The sequence below is a fragment of the Athene noctua genome, chromosome 3, assembly GCF_965140245.1.
Source record: "Athene noctua chromosome 3, bAthNoc1.hap1.1, whole genome shotgun sequence".
In the NCBI taxonomy this organism is placed as follows: Eukaryota; Metazoa; Chordata; class Aves; order Strigiformes; family Strigidae; genus Athene; species Athene noctua.
In genome coordinates, this window is record NC_134039.1 from 65,415,123 (window position 1) to 65,432,238 (window position 17,116).

At 40.5% G+C, this 17,116-nt stretch overlaps 1 protein-coding gene across 4 annotated transcripts in view; it reads left to right on the top strand.

The window, feature by feature from the left end:
* PLXNB2 (plexin B2) overlaps nucleotides 1-17,116 on the top strand; it is a 263,745-nt gene that overhangs the window by 80,593 nt on the left and 166,036 nt on the right. For 3 of the 4 annotated variants that reach the window (XM_074903216.1, XM_074903214.1, XM_074903215.1), the window contains exon 3: nucleotides 3,682-3,869. The gene's annotated coding sequence lies outside the window, so the exon portion shown is untranslated. The remainder of the gene's footprint in view (nucleotides 1-3,681; nucleotides 3,870-17,116) is intronic. The other variant, XM_074903218.1, reaches the window with a different exon arrangement.

Here is a 17,116-nt window from a genome sequence, read left to right on the forward strand (position 1 = left end):
GTCAGGAACAAGAATTTTGAACGAAATACAGGTCTTTAGGAGGTTTTAAGTTAGAGATCCCCATGTTCACTGAGGCCCTGTATTAATTCAAAATGATCGCTTCAAACCATCGTGTAAGGGCAGTGCTGTCAAATCCAGGGTTTCTCATCTGCTTAACTCATCCAGCACATTGGCAGTTTATCATTCAGACGGGACTTGTGGACTGTTTACAAAGTATTGTTTGAAAATCTCTTCCTTAGCCCTCCATCCTCACTTACAGCAGTGGAATGTAACAGCTGGCTAAAAATCAATGCAAGAATAGTTTAAAAGGCAGCAGTCTCTGTTCCTGTCCTGAAGATGAAAGCAGGAACGGGATGAATGTGTGGTGTATGGGAAAAGCTTCGTCATCCTTTACGAGCAGTGAAGGGATAGGTAAAGGTCAGCCTCTCTTCCAGGAGTGTCTTCCACAAAATACTAGATTTCTTAAATGGGTATTTGGTGTTAGCAGTGTGCTGATAGTCTGATATTTGTAGTTGCTTTGAGAACTAAATGATGTTTTTCTTCAGCTACAAGTATTTGGCTGTTTGCTGCTGTCCTTATGATGATTCATATTGCAGTTATTTTAAAGAGGCAGATAAACTACAGTTGTTTATATACAAACAGAATATGGCATTGGCTGCCAGAAACCAATCTTGCTAATATTTGGCTTGCTAGGTTGCCTGTGTTTCATGTTTTGGCTATCAGAGAGAGTAAGCTTAAAGTTAATTGAAAAGAGTTTCTTTCTGAGTGCGTTCGGAGCTAGTGGCATTTTCTTCTCTGTAAATGCTGGCAATTGATTGCAAAATGTCAGAGGTGTTAGCAGTGTCAGCGACCTTCATCTAGCCAGCTGGAATAATAAGCAAGACTTGCTTTAGGACACGCTGCAGTCACCGACCAGTTTTGTTGCATCTGCAGCCAACTCTGTATCATTAACAAGGAAAAAAGAGTGGATGGAGGAGAGTGGATTGTAAATGTAACAGTGCTCATTCCACTAAATTTACTTGAAAAATGATCAGTTTTTGTGTTCAATGCCATTTTGTACTCTTCATGATCTTCTAATTAAGCCTGGAGGATTGTGGAACAAGGCTTTGATTTGAGCAGTACTGGTTGTCCTCCTTGCAGAGAAGCAGACAAAACTTCCTCTCTGCTGCTGGGGGCTAACTCGTGAACTGATTTTTCTTCCATGCCTTGGTTACTACATGTTATTAGGAAACCCACTCTTGTGACTTTATTTGCAGAACTGTGTCCCAGCAGCTGATCTGCCTGCCAGTTGTGCATCATTCCTGGGATGCTTAAATTTGACTTTGCATCTCAACTATTCCCACTTAATGCAATGAGCTTTGAAGCATACTATGGGGCTGTTGAAGACGTGTCTAACAACAGTCTCTTTAGACTGTGTTTGAGGCTAAAGCCCAGCTTTAAAACTGGTGATGGTGTTTATGTCTTTGAAGTAATTTTATTAGAATAAAGCAGTACCTGTGATTCTTGAAAAATGAAGGGAGAAAGAATGTGTATCCCTGTGCATGGTAGAACCCAGTGAGCAGTTGAGGGGATTACCTCTTTCTTGCCTCGGTGTTCCCTTGAAGCAACAGCAATGATAGAGTCTGATGGCCAGTGTGCTGGTTGGTATTAGCAGAGAGGGTATCTGCGGTTCTTGGAGAAGAGGAAAAGGAGAGGAGGGCAGAGGTGATAGGAGTGTTAGACTTTGAAGAGCAACAGAAATAAGGCTCTGTTGGATTTGAGAACTTTCCAATCCCATATGGCATTCCTTTGCCTTAATGATAGGAAAAGTCTTTATTTATTATTGTAATATTTTATCTTTATGATGTTTTAGGACTGGAATACTTGCACTTTATTCCCTGCATATACCATCTATTAAATAACATCTCTATTCCTCTCTAATGAGAGCAGGTACACAGAGAAATGGAAAAAGGTCTTTCTGCATTACACAAGTTTTTCTTGGGTTTATTATTAATCAAGAAATACACATATGCTTAAGGATTTGGGGAGAAAAAAAAAATCATAAGAAAGTTTGTCTTTTGAGACTCTCTTTGAAAAGTCAGCTTTTTACTGCTCAGTAAACCTGCCAGCCAGCTAAAAGGTTCTGCTCGTGGACATGATGGAGGCAGCTGGAGCTCAGGAGTGGGAGCAGACTGTGTGATGCTCTGCGAGAGATGTGTGTTTGTGCATGACCTTGTGCCTTGGCAGAGGGGGGAGGCGTTACCAAGAGGACTGTGCTGGCAGGGAGAGGCGTGGAGTGTGCAAGGGATCCTGCTGCTTTTGCTGCAGACGGATCTGACAGCTGCATGTGACACCAGAGCTCAGGCTGAGTTTAAAACAGTGTCCTGACTTCAGAATTGCAGGTAGAAAGTGTATTACTGTAAAGTTGGTGGGTCTTCTACAGTAAATACCAACACTTGTTTTTTTTCCCCAAGCCCTTTCTTTGTGTTACCTAACAGGGGATTTAGGATACATTCTCTTAGCTTTCTTACCAGGCTAGTTTTACCTGATTGTGTTAAATCCTTTCAGTTTGTGACATGTGAAAAGATACTTCTGCTAATTCAAGATTAAAAATGCCTTTTTATATATAAAATGCTTATAGATTTGAACTATTGAAAGACTCCATGTTGGAGGAGATGCATAGAGTAAAAATGGTGGTAAACATGAAAAAAGATTAACTTGCTTTTCTGAGAGGTACAAACCAGTCTTTCTTCCCTTTGGAAAACATCATAGGATAACTTGGGTTGGAAGTCATGTAGTCCAACACCCTGCTGAGATCTGGTTGCTCAGAACATATAAAGTATTCAGCAATCTATTCTACATAGCTCAGAACTGAAGTATAGGGTGATGAGTTTTGTGGGATTTCTCAAAGGGAAAAAATTATTTGGAATAAGTCTTCTTTGTCTTCATCTTGCAGAGGGGAGGGGAAGAGGGAGGCTGAGGAAAGGAGTTCTTTACTATGCATTTCCTTTTCTTTTTAGATAGAAATAAAAATTTCTTTAGGCTAAACCTTACTTTCCATACTCAAATATTTCCCAGAAAGTTGGTGTAAGTATAAATATAGGCTTTTTGAGAATATGCCCCTAGAAGTTAATTTCTGAAGCGAAGTGAAACTGCAAGGTGACATTGCTTTGGAAAAGTGAGCCTTAATAAAGGACTTCATTTAGGCATCCATCCTTGAAAATGGATGGTGGACTAGGTAAGGGTTGGGAGGCAAAGGGAAAACAAGGAGATGCAAGAGAATAATAGATGAAAGTTAATGCTCCTGTTTGAAATTAGCACTGGTGGATTTGGTGACCCAACCACTGGCAGCTCAAAGTCAAATTCTTACCGTAAAGTCTTCTTGCCACACATCGGGTTTGAGTAAGTTTTTTATGTGTCTGCCATTATCTTCTAGAAAAGTGGCCCCTCCTAGGCAGAGTTACGAGTCTTTCTAAAGAACTTTTGGGTGCTTTGTGTGTCCTCAGCACATTTTGAGAGGGCACCTGCAGTAAAGAAAAGCAGAGAATGATGCTTATTGATAATGGTAGCTGTAATGAAGTTTCACCTTTTATAAGGCTGCATCTCCAGCAGTCAATGTAAACATTCATCACTGGGTCTTGAATATGAAATGTTACATCACTCCTGTGCTGAGGGAGCTGAGAGCCTGTTCTGTTGTTCCAGGTGAGAAGAGTGAGGGGGACAGCCCAGGGCTCAGTTCTGGGGCTCACCTGGTACCCGCTGGAGCACAGTTGAACAAGACTAAACCCTGACGCCGCCTGGTCTCCTCTTGAAGTCCCATCGGAAGTGAGTTTCTCTCTCCCAAGGCGTGGTGTGCATGCAGATTTCTCATGTGAATTTTTTGTTTTCAGGTAAGCTCACTTTTTCCTTTTTTCAATAACTTAGAGCTTTCTATATGAGAAATTATATTCTTTTTTTCTAGAAAAATTTGTTGCTATTCATCAAGACTTTCAGATGTTGCTGGAGCATATAATAAATGTTTATTGCTACTAATGGAGATAAAACTTCTAGGAGCCAGTCTCGCAAGAGGCATTAAAAATTAGCAAAGGAAAAAAAAAAAAGAACGTCTTGGCAGAGGTTCTGTATTCATAAACCTATTTATAGATGGTATGCTGGGTAGGAAAGCAGGTTTGTGCCTTTGCCAGCAAGATGCTCCAGCCTACTGCTGTGCTAGTGGTTGCCCTAATTTTGCACTTACATTCTGAATCTCCCAGGAGGATGCTGAGCAGATGTGTGATTGACTTGAATCTCAAAGGTGTGCGGGTTTGACTGCGTCTCTGAGAATGATAGGAGAGATTCGATCAACTTCTTTTCCAGGACCCATTCACGTTGATTAGCACATGTTGGCTTGACAGGTTTCTCAGAAACCAGCTTGTAAAACCTTCTTCCAACTAGGAATTTTCTTTATCCTCAAGTGGCCAAAGAGACCTGAAGTGCAGATTGACAGAGGTGTTGCACAAACATGGCTTTTGGTCTGTTCTTTAGCTGCAAAGTGGTTTAAAACTATTTTGGCAGCTCACTTGGTGCTGGCGACTCTCCTGGGAGTGCTGCTGTTGGGATCACTGGTTCCAGCCTGGTGTGAGCCTGGAGAGGAAAGCAAAGCGTTTCAGTGGGATTGCCTGTGCCACCTTCATCTCAGCTACCAGTAATAATTGTCTATAGACTGTGTTTTTCAGAAGATAGCACTTAGCCTTTCCAGCAAGAGAAACAAGTGTCTCCTGTCTGACACCAAAGAGAAATGAAACAGTGGCAGAGGAAAATAAAATTTACAAAGAGCCAAGTTAAGAAAACAAGTGTATTCTAGTGTTTAGCAGGGCTGCATGCCAGTTTGGGAAGGTTTTTGTTTAGGTTTTGGGTTTTTTTCTGAGATGCTTCTGTGCATTGTTTTACTTCCCCTTAAAAACTAATGGGAAAGGGAGGGATCAAAATATAGTTTTACATGTATGTGAGCTGCAGAATGAATAGAAGTGAACACAGCTGTTCTAAAGCAAAAAAGTACAATCTGCCTTCGCACATTCATTTATGAACCTAAAATCATGATTTTTTGCAATGTAGGAAAAAGCGTGAAAATAGTCACTATTTAAGCTTATTAGAAATATACATCAGAGAAAATGAGAATCACTGAGGAGCAAAGGTGGGTCCTGTGGGGGATGTGAATGTAAGGGTGGACTCACTGAAAGCAAGTAATAGCAGAGTAATTTTGCTGTGGAATTTTAAACCAATTATGTGAATAGTAGTTCTCAAAGTAGCCAGAAGTGCTTTTTTGTGGGTATAGCTAACACGGTTTCAGAAAGCCTCTGCCTCGCCAGGGTTAGCGCTCCCACAGCTGAGATGGCATGAGTGCTCGCATGTTTGGCTGTACATCGTTGCCTCACTGCAAGTTGGCCTTTCTCCATCTACCTCTCCCATGGTAAATCTTCCAAAAAATGCACAAATGTGTGTCTGTTAATACCCAGTGCCTCAGCTTGTTTCTACGTCTGACTGGAAAGTCTGATGTTCAAAAGGTACTTAGTCTTAGATTTTGGAAAGATTAGGCATTTTGATAAGTTGCATCAAACTACATCAAACTTTTATTGAAATTACTGCAAACTTCACATGGACTGATTAAAGGTAGTATTTCAAGAAGCCTTCACTGATCTAGTTGTTTCTTGAGCTCTATTCCTTTGAAAGAAAGATTAGCATTCTTGTGTTTTTTAATAAAACAAGCTGAGTACTAAAAATCCACTGTCAGCAGTTTGGCTTGAACAGCAGACTATGTAGCTCATTGCTCTACAGAACATGGAGGATATTAAATGTGGATATTAATTTTGTTTGTTCCTCCATCACAAAGAAAGTAGAAATTCTCATGCAAGAGAATAAAATTGTTCATGGGATTCTTCAGCATTGCCTTTTGTAGTATGCAATTACAAACTTTGATGCATAGTGGGTATGAGGTATTTCCTGGTGTTAGATGTGTGTAAATAAGTATAAATCAGGTTGGTTGTTTGTTGTTTGGTTTTTTTTTGTTTTTATTTTTTTTAAACTCTTAAAGCACCTACATGGTAGTGCTTAGAAAGAGAAATAAAACTGAGATGTCTACAAAACTTTCTTCTTTTGTTTCTAGAAGCTTTCCTCAAACTTCATTAATCTTCAAAGTTTTCCTTTTAAATAGGTGGTCAGTGTAAGCATTTCTGCAAATTCATTTAATTTGAAGATTTTGTCTCTAAAGTTGTTCAAGTAAGCATAGCTGCAAATCTGATTCACTTGTGTGGCAATGAACTTCACATTTAAATCGGGCTTCTAATAAGTCCTTATTGTGCTAGAAGGTACTAATAGCTACCATCAATCAGAGGGCTGGTAAAAGTTGTTCTCCCCCTCTCCCCCAGACTAAATGAGACAGCAATTAAATGCCCTTTTGTTAAGTGATAGCTGAAACAATGGAAATCAATGTCCAAAGCAGAAACCAGAATGGCAAGTCTTAAGTATAAACTAAGCCATGTGTCCCAAGGGATTGGCATGTTGATTTGCTTACAGCTGAGGGGGTATATGAAAGGAATAACTGGGATTGTAGACAGCAGGAGAAGCAGTAAATGCTCCTTGGAGTCAAGCCAGAAGGGAATATGTGCTGGGAAGACTCCTAAATGGAGCCGTGCTGCCATCATCTTGCCTCTGTGCAACCCAGGCTCAGCCAGCAGTTCAAATTTGATCCGGAACAGGCCCTGGCATAAGATCATGATCAGAAAATAAGATATCAAGTTTGTTTGTGGTATATTTTTATGTTAGCTGCTCAAGAACAGGCAGTATCTGATCTGGTATGAAGCCGACTGATACAAATTTAACCTTTCAGCTTTTCTGAAAGTGCTTCAGCTGGCAGGGTGAGTTTATACTCGACCAGTGCTGTTATTGCAGTGGTTTATATCCCTGGAACAGTATTTGCTGTGTTGTCAAACCACATATTGAGAGCAACACCCCCTTCTCCCCAAATGCCACCACTTTGTTCTGAGTGCTTACAGGTGCTTAAAGGTCCTAAATAAAATTTCACTGTAAAACAGCCCGGTTTGCTCATCCATTTCTTGTAGATGAAAACAATCCCTTGAGACCCTTAGTACTGGTGAACAGTTTTGTCCAAAGGACGTGCCGTTGCTTAGGTGTCTGAAAGCGTTTTGACTGTTATCTTCACTCCAGATCTTCTCCAAAGCTCATTATGTCAGTCAGACACTTACTTTTGACTCCAGCTCACAGTTATACCTTAGCTTTATTGCCTTGCTGAAAGGGCCTTAAGTTACTCTTGTGCACAGGGCTGCACTGTCTTTAAACTGTGTGGGTTTTGGGGGGCTTTTTTTCTCCTTTTGTGCAAAACTGTAAATGCATTGAGAACAAGCTATTGCATTTACTAATGTCAAAGAACACTGCTGTCATGCATTTCGTATGCTATTGGAAGAGACTGTGGCTATATGATGCTTTGCAGCAGCCTAGCTAAACTGAGAGAAAGTCTTCTGCAAGTCTGAGTCTCAAGAGAAATGTTACAGTAAGGAATGATTTTATTTTTGTGCCTGTAAAGTACTGCATACAGATGACCAGAGTAATCTGAACGAATACTAAAATTTGACTAAAAGAAAATACATCTGTTTAGAATTTATTCTGTGGAGTGCTGTAACTGTCACAGCTCTTTTGAGGGCTTGAACAAAGAAAAACAAAACTACTTGTATTAAGACTACAGAAATGGACAGGCATTAGGAATGGACTAATATAAAACCTGCTAGTTGATGTGCCTTGTCATTATCTCTTGGTGATAAGACACTGTCTTTTCCTAGTGTCCCTGACATTCTCTTTTCAAATGAATGTTCTACTGCATTCACGCTTAGTCTTTGGTTTTATAGTATTGACAATTATTGTGAATGACTCACTTCACAATCCCATTGGTGCGTTCACCTCTGATGTTAACTCTAGTTCTAGCCTTGATTTGCGCCTTGCTTCTGCATCAGATTCACTGTTAAAGTAAAGCAGAGACCCAGGGAACCCAGGGGGACTATGTATGGGCACAGCAATACATTGCTATGTTACCAACATGAGTATAATACTTGGAACCTTTCAATGAAGACCTTGGATCATTAGTGTGATCTTCACTATTACCAATACTGATACCTCTTCTTAAATATATTAAAACATTCTTATCAATAAATATAAAATAATAAATTCTACAATGTGGAAAGATGATCATAAGCATAGAGAATGCAAAAGCTATTTGTACTGTTTTATATTTATTCTGTGTGTAATGTTGAATGATCATGGATTAGGTTTTTTTAAGCACCTACTTCTGTATTGCATGCCTTCAGCAGTCCAATAAAGCAGAGCCATTGACTGCTATTTGATGTGTGTCCATTACCTCCTGTAAATGCCTTGGAGTACAATGGGGTAGCGTGCAGACTTCAGAGCTGTCATGACAGGTATTAAGAACATGTCAAATCCCAGTGATAACTGATAACATATCTGTCATTTATGATGGGATTATTAGGAAGAGGAAAGCCACTAGGAGAAAGATACTCTAGGGAAAAAAAAAAATGGGGGGGGGGAAGATGGGAGGAGAGAGGATTTACTGTTCTTTGGAGCTGCCTGGTTTAATTAAACCTTGTCTAGTCCATAAACAAATCTATTAACTTCCTGAATGCTTTGGCAGTTTATGCACTTCAATACTGCAACAGTAATTCCATGGAATTTAGGTTTCTCTTTGGTGGATAGTTGCACTAATAGGTATTGTGTCTATGATGCAGGTTCTTGAATAGTACATGGAAACAGCTAGTGCAGTAGTACTATATTTTTAAATTTTGTTTTCTAAATAAGAGTTTAACAGAATATTGTGGAAGAAAGAATTCAGTGGGCACATAAGATGTTTTCTGCATGGCAAGTCTTTATAGAACTGAGGAAGAACAGTCTGCCAGTGCCATTTGTTTTGTATCTTTGGTTAGCAAAAGGGTGTGAGGGATTGGGTTTTTTTTATTCTGGATGTCCATCTTGCCTGAATGTGGAAAGAAGGCTGAGCTTCATCTCACTTGTAAAATTAGGTTCTGCAGAATGAGTCCGGTGGGCCTAGTACACAAACTTATGCCTTTCAGGTGTTTTAGGCTGAGCTGTAAACACATCAAAGGTCTAAAAACAGTTAACTTAAGACACAAGAAGTATCTTATTCTGCTGTCTTCTGGTACTCAGGCAGTGCCAGGACAGATGAGGTGACCTGTGTGCTTCTTGCTGTCAGCATCTTTTTAGAGCAGGAGTACCCCCAGGAGAGATAGAACCAGTGTGGCCACCTCATACAGCCCCTACACGAAGAGTTCAACTGGGGTGGGAGCAGGCATATTAGTTGTCAGGAGATGAGGAGACTTGAAGTTTAGTGGGCTGAGACAGCTATTCTTAGCTGTCATGTGCTCCCTTAAATCCCCTTTCAGCAGCCTTTGAACAGAGACTCATAATGCTGTCCAGACTGTCCTTCTGTCTTTTCTGCCAATTTATCTGTTGACTTTTTGTATGAAAAAGGACCGGGTTTTTATCTCTGCCCCTTCTACGGGCACAGCCAAGGTGCGTAACACGTCTCTGGGGCCCCCAAGTCTATCAGGGAAGCAAAAGTAGTGGAGGTCAGCCCAGAGCCCATCTGGGCACGTGGGTACCACTGGACTGTTGCTGGAGGGCAGCTGCTGTGTTGGATGTCTTCCGCCAGGGTGGCTGCCAGCTTGGGTGATGCAGCTGGTAGCCATCCACACTGGTTGGTGGCTTAGAGAGAAGCAGCTGCTCTGAAGGTAAGCAGGAGGCCAAAGGACAGTCTCAGGTTTAGGAAGCAGAGATGAAGAGCAGAGAGACAGAGAAGACCTGTGTGAAGATCAAGCTGTAGCTGTTGTGACATGGAGTGAACAATGTTTGACTGATGCTTAAATGGTAGGTGGTATGTGAGAAGCATGCAGTAACCTAGCCAAAAGGCTAGGGGTAGGGAGAGCTGGTGAGGCAGTGGGGTGGGTATCTGGCCTCTTGTCCCTACAGAAGAACATGCCAGAGTACGAGGCAATGGCTGTGCAGGTGCTGTGGGTGCAAGCACAGGCTGCGAGCTGTGGGGTGAGTGACAGTGGGGATGGGGATGGTACCTGCCACATGCTTGCTTGCAGCAGGATACCTCAGCAGTGTACTGTAGGGGAAGAGCATGCACTGGGGCCATTGCAGCATGCCCGTGGGCTCATATCCTTGCTTACCTCATGGAAACTCACTTGCCTGCCCAGGCCCTTGGGAGAGACCTTTTTATTTTTTCGCCATCTCTAAATACATGTTTACCCCACCCACAGAGGCTGGCTGAGCAAAGACTGAAGAGGAACTGAAAGCAAGGATGCCAGGTTTTCAATGTGATGTATGGCAGCTTAATTCATTTTCCAAGGTAGCTCTCTAAAGGGTCTTGTGGCAACCATCTGAAAACAAACAGTGATTTGGATACCTCAACCCAAAGCTGGTTTAGCTTAAGAGTTGTTAAAGGAGCCTGTTGTCTGTTTTTTTACCCAGCGAGAAGCAAAACTCAGCATTTTTTCTGAATAAATTGAACTGTGCACCCAGAAATCATTAATCATACTGTAAAATCTTGGCTTCATCTTCCTCCTTTATATGTAGGAGATTACCATACGGGTTGTTAACATTGTGTCTTGCTGGCTGGTAGTAGCTTGTTTCATAACAATTAAATACGGTTTTGTAAAGAGGAATGGCTGTGGAAGATGGTGCTGCAATGAAGAGCTTTCTTCCACTGGTCACATGTTTACTTTTGGTCCCAGGTAGGTGCAATGCAGATGTTCATGTATATTCATGATGGGCAACCTTTGGTGTGTGACTTGGCTCTTCGATGGCTGCCCGTTCAAGAGGATACACTAGCACAAATAGGGTCTGCTGGCAGCATTCACAGCCTACTTATTTTTTTTCCCAGTGCTCTCATTGTCTTTCATCAACTTGCATGTTTAATAGATTTACGTGGTGAATGGGTTTCCTGTCCCGAGAAAGGACTACAGTAATGTGCACATGAGCTTGGAGTACTTCTCTGAGAGAAGCTATTCCTTCCCTGTACTCTCTCCCCCTTCCCTAATTCACTAGAATTTCAGTTTAAAAGAAGAAATAGGAACACTTATTTGCAAGGTATTGCAGAAGTTGTCTTGAGACTTGGCTGTTTCTTTTTTTTCATTTTGTTGTACATGAGGTGTGCCGAGATAACACAGAAAATCATGAGACTGGGGGAGTTATCTCTGAAGATCATTGAACTTTTAATAAAATTCCTTTTAAGATCCAAGATCAACACTGCCCTGCATGGTCTCAGTTCTGTTTTATGTGCGCTCACACTTAGCTGCAGTCCAGTTCTTGATTTATTTTTTTCTTTAGTGGTAAGATTAGAAGCATCCTTTGAGAACCAAACCAAACCACCACTATCATCCAATTCAAATACGCAAGGATAGCTTTAACCTGAAAAAACCCCAGCAAAGAAAACCCCTTGTAAGTCTAACTCTTGGAGTTCATCACATATTTGAAAGAAAACTGATTTCCATGTTTGTTTGGACAAAGTAAAACATTTCCAGAAATTAAAGAAACCAGCAGTGGTGGTGGTTGCTGTTTGGGGGAAGCGAGCTGGAACATGCAGTATTGCAAAATGACTTTTTTCTGATAACAAACAAAGTCCAATGGGAAATTTCTGTTTTGAAAATATGTAACAGTTGACATGAGGGTGTTTGTTAGAATATTTTAGTGCTGATAAAGGGAAGAAACATTCATTGGAGTTTTGGTAATCTTGAACAAAAACACATGTAAAGCTCCAGTTGCACTCCTCTGGATGGTAGCGTTACAAGATGTATAGGAAAGATTTTTCTCAGCTAGCAGTTTCCCCTATTGTTTCCACCTCTAAGCCATTTATACTGTAGAGGAGGGGGAAGGAGAGAGAGAAATAGAGGTTTGATCATAAGGAGAATGGTATGTTACGTGAGTGTCTCTGACTTTCAAGGTGATGTTTGCAAGTTGAAAGGTTGCAGCTAAGCCTAGGTAAAGCTAAAAAATTTGTATTCATTATAATTGTGGTGTAAAGCATCAGTATTATCATATGAAAAGCACCAGTGATGCCTTGAATTGCTTGATAAAATAAGAATCTGTTCATGGTAATGACCATTAACTCACTGACAGGATGATAAAGAGATTAGAGGGTTCAGCTTCCCACTTATAAAGAATTGGTTGGTGCACGTGCTATTCTGCTAGTCCCATATCAGTGTATGTTGTGGAACAATCATGGATAACATTTTTTATATTTTTAATGTGCTACCTGACAGCATGATCTCTATAGTATACAATTTTCTGTTCCCCTGACCTCTTGCACACCAATTGTATTGAGAAAACATTAATTAAATAGGAACAATGTATTTATTGTGACTTGAAGTTGCTTTTATCAAGGTTGCTATTGTTCAGTTTCCTGAACAGGAGTGAAAGAGCCTGCTTAAAGATGCTCTCCAAGCACTCTGTTTAAGGGTGGCTCTTTGTTTGTAACTGCCAAAAAGTAGCAGCAAACTATAAAAGGAAAAATTCCCTTCTTTGCAATTCCAGTCCCTTGAGTCTTGATGCAAAATGGTTTATTTTAATTAACTTCCAGATTTAGCTTATTTTAGCCTTGGTCATAGGCCACCAATGTGTTTTGCTGTTCTTTAAACAGACTATACATCCCTTGGTAACACCTTGAATAGGTAGTAATTTTTGGAGTGATGCAAAGAAAGAAGGGAATTTGTGAAAATTCCCTTCAAGTCTTATTTACATACTAATGTGTGATTTTTACATTTTTTTTTTTCATGATACGGTACACTGACAAAGCACCCTGAACATAGACCAGAAGCTATAGTGATGGTAGTGGCCGTCACCTAAAGATCATGAGGCAGACGAAACAGTTGGGAGAGTAAGGGTAAGAGTCTCAGTTCAGAGTCCAGAAAATATTTTCCTGTGGAAAGGCTTGGAGCCCCACCGCTTCTTACTTCCCTAATGGTGCAACTTGGCTTGGCGAAACAGATTCTGCCTTCTCATAAGCCCTGTCTCTCTTATGACACATGGCATACAGCATTTTCAAATGGAAGACAAATTGATTCTCTTTTCTGTCCTAAAACCAAAAAATAGTTTTGTGTTAGCCAGTATAGTTTCCAGGAAGTTGCACTCAGTCAAGCCCTACCCAGCAGAAGTGATACTGCTCTCAAGTGCTCTATTAAATTCTTATCCATCCTATTCCTACCTTCTTACTGTTCCTGCCTTTCTGTTATGAAGTGTTGTCTTCTGATGTGTCAGACTGATCAATTACATGTCATGCAGAAAGGCAGTTTGCTTTTCCTAACTCTCCTGTCCAGCTGTAATCAATTCTGCTGTCACCCTTCTAAGTATTCTCCTGCCATTTTTGAGCATTGCACAGCATTTGTTACTCCAAGTGGCATGTGGAATTCCTTTTCCTTACCAGCCTCAGGCTACATACGTTTATATGAAGTAGAAATGTTGCCATGAGGTATGGGGTGGAGAGGACTGCAACGAGAGAGAGTCTGAGAAATCACCTCAAGTCTGTTAGTCCATAAAGAACTTAAATCACAAGATTTACCAGGGAGGCACTAGTTGATCTGAGAAGCTGGAGGCTGCCTGCTGCTTCATAAAGCTGGGGGAAGTGTTGAGATCCCACTAGTGCCAGAGAAGAACATGTACCCTGAAACACAGGGTGGGAGTAACTAAGCTCTTAGGATAAATGTAAGTGTCAGGGAAGCTTTGCAGCTCACTGCTCTGGCTCCCCTGATGACAGTCATCAGCTGAGCTTTAACCAAGACTCCTTGGAGTCAGGTGTTCACCTGTGTGTGGATGTGTATCCTGATAACAGCTCAGGTATGATCTCAGTATTCAATCTGTTACTCCAGACCTAAAGGCTTTTAAGAACATAAACCCTACTGGCTCTTTTAATGTCCCAGGTATCTTTATCCCCATCCGTTTCTTCCAGAATGTCTACAAAAAAAAAAAATTTTTTTTTTTTTTTTTGGTATAACAAGCTTATGCCACCTGATTCTTTTGTTGATATCCCTCTTCATTGTTACTTCTTGCTGGTGACAGGCATGCTGAAATTTGACTTTAGGCTTTGCAATATACATAGATTGGGAGAAAACTAATTGATTTTTTCTACGTATGGAATACAGAATGCAGAAATACAAGCCTGTAAATGACTTAAAAAGCATTGTATGGTTTAAAACTTATTTGTTCCCCTGCAGTTATCCGTAAGGTCCATCAGTCATCAGTATAGTTACTTATATTACTGCATGTTTCATATCTGGCACTCAAAAAATTGTTTATTCTTTTCTTCTTGATGTTAAAGGCGTTCTCAGTCAATAAGCTGTCAAGCTGCCCCTTTGTCATCATAGCTGCTTAGTTCTGTTCTTTCGCATCGAGTCTCCTAAATCTTGCTGTTCTAATGTGTTAAATTCTTTGACAAGAATGTTCCAGTTTAGGAGTGCTGAGAGCTTTGCTTGTTTTACTTCATGAATGGAATGAAACGCTTCTTGGTGAAAATACAAATGCACCAGAAACGGAAAAATTTAGACTTCCTTCATAATTAATAGAGAAAAAGTGGACACTTCTGGACTGTTATCCACCACAGCCCTGGAGCTCTCCACGTTGGAGAAGATTAATTGTATTCTCTGAGTGCCTGGTTTTCTCGTCTGATAAAGCGAGGTTAGTTGGCTCACTGCGAGAGCTATTTCTGCACTGTTGCTACAGAATTTTAGGAAAGTTTGGCTCCAGGTGTTTCAGTTTCAGCAATGAATAGCACAGCTAAGCAAGGGCCTGTATATCTTCTGCTGTGTTTATATTTAAAAATAAACAAAAAATGTCCAAAAACTGTTTTGCTCGTGTGTCCAGTTCACATGGCAAAGTTGATCTGTGAAATCCTCTCTCCCCACCCACATTTTTTTTTTCTTGGAGGCAAGATTGGCTACAAAAAGACTGCTTTAGAGTTTGAATATTCAGACTGAAGCTGAATCTGGTGAAGTACTTCAAAATCAGGCTGTTCATATATCCCTTTCCTTAGAAGTATTGCATGGTAGTGCTGGAAAAATTTTACCAAATACATGTAGTAAACAGATTATTCTTCTCTAACATTAGCCTTTTCCCTGCTATGCTTGGGGAGCTCAGTCCAAATTGACTTTTTGAGACTATATTGTATTTCACATTTTTATACTCATGATAAAGCAGAAAATAGGATGGACTATTAAGGACAAAATGATCTTTTCATTTTTCATTCATTAATTGTATTATGGGCTGTAGCTGGCCTTTTGAAAGGTTGTTTGTCCTAGAGATGGTCTCAAGCTTCCCACAGAAAGCAAGGATGGAAAATGTATAGGACAGTAACAATTTCTGTATCTGTAATACATTACAAAGGATTTTTCTCTCCTTATCAGTTCAGTTGTCCTCCTATGTTTAGTCTCACACAACACTGCATGCTTTTTTTTATATGAAAGTACATGATATTCTGCAGCACGCATTAGGGAATACTGTGTGCATTAGGCTAAAGCCCTGCATCTGCTCCATGAACAGCAGAGCTGCTGGGGGACATCGGTGTGGGCAGGCAGAGCTGGCCAGCTGTCCTCGTCCCTAGCAGGGGACGCCGTGCCAGGGCTGCTGCTACTCAGGGTGATGTGAGCTCACTGGATCACCTGGAACTCTTACCAGCCACAGTGCTCAAGGAGAATTACAGTAAAAGGAAATACATTGGGGTTTTTTGGTTTGTTTTTTTTGTTTGGGTTTTTTTTTTTTGCTAGACGAAAGAAATGACCTTGTGGAAAAATGACGTGTGGGGATTTTGTGTGCTTCCCACCCCAGCTCTGCTGGGTCAGGGTGGCGAGTGTTAGGGGATAGTGGTAATATGGTACCACTCCAGCTACCTCTTGAAGAAAGAGCTTGTCCAAAGCCCCAGTGATATCTGAGTTTTAATCCTCTAACCAGGTTGGTGCTTTTGGTTTAATTCCTTCTATCACTGTATGGGATTTTCTTCTAGCCACTAAATGTCCAGTCCTTTCTCCATCATGTTGATTTACTTGCCTTGATGACACCTTGTTGACTTGCAATCACTTGTGTATCATATTGTCTTTTCAAAGTATATTTTCTTTTATTGGTTTGTAGATTTTCACCAGGTGATTTTGATGTGCTTGGGTCTGTATTGTTTATGATTTAATTTTATTCATTATCTTTGTTAACTAAAAATTCTTAGCCTTTTCAATTTTGTTTCATATGGAAGCTTTCCAGAGCTGCCTTGCATGTGTTCAATTTTAATTAATTATGCATCAACTAGTGATATATATATAAATACATAAAGTTAGTATCTTTATTCTTTAGCACTGAAATGCACTTTCCCAAAGTCAGAGGCCTATAATATGTTATTTAAAGGCCTCTGACTCATGATTACAGACAGATTTTTTTGATACAGGAGACAGTAGCAGAAGTAAGCTTTGATCTATTGCTTTTCATTCCTGAAAGGAAACTTGTTTCCTGGACCATGTATATCCCTCCCTTCTCTCAGGCTCTTGCTGGGTACTGGATAAGGTGAGTTTTGGCACTTCTGCTCAAATGTATCCTCCAATGCAGCATCCCTGAAGGCAGGACTTTTGTGGGGTGACAGCCCCCTGGTCTGCCAGGATGGGCACCTGTACAGCTTTCCCCTTGAGAGTCTCATTTAGCAGTTGGCTGGAGTGAACGGAAAAGTCCTTGCAAGGACTGTCACTAATTCACTTGTAAAATTGTATTTTGCATTTAAGCAGAGTAAAAAGGGAGCTATATGACCATAATTCAGATCAATCTGACTTGCTCGTGGACTTTTTATCAGACCTGTAAATCTGGCTAATTTTTTGGAAGGGAGGCTTCTGAGCACCAGCTGTTGTTTCACCTTTCCTGCCTTGTTATCCAATGAGCCTTGTATGGCTTAAGTGTGCTTTTTAACTGTGTGTTTGAGTGGACAACGAAACAGAACAGACCAAGAACATACAATGGTTAGAGGGTTTTTTGTTTGTTTTCAATAAAAAATAAAAAATAGAGACACAAATATTTCCTTAGTTCAGCCCTCTCA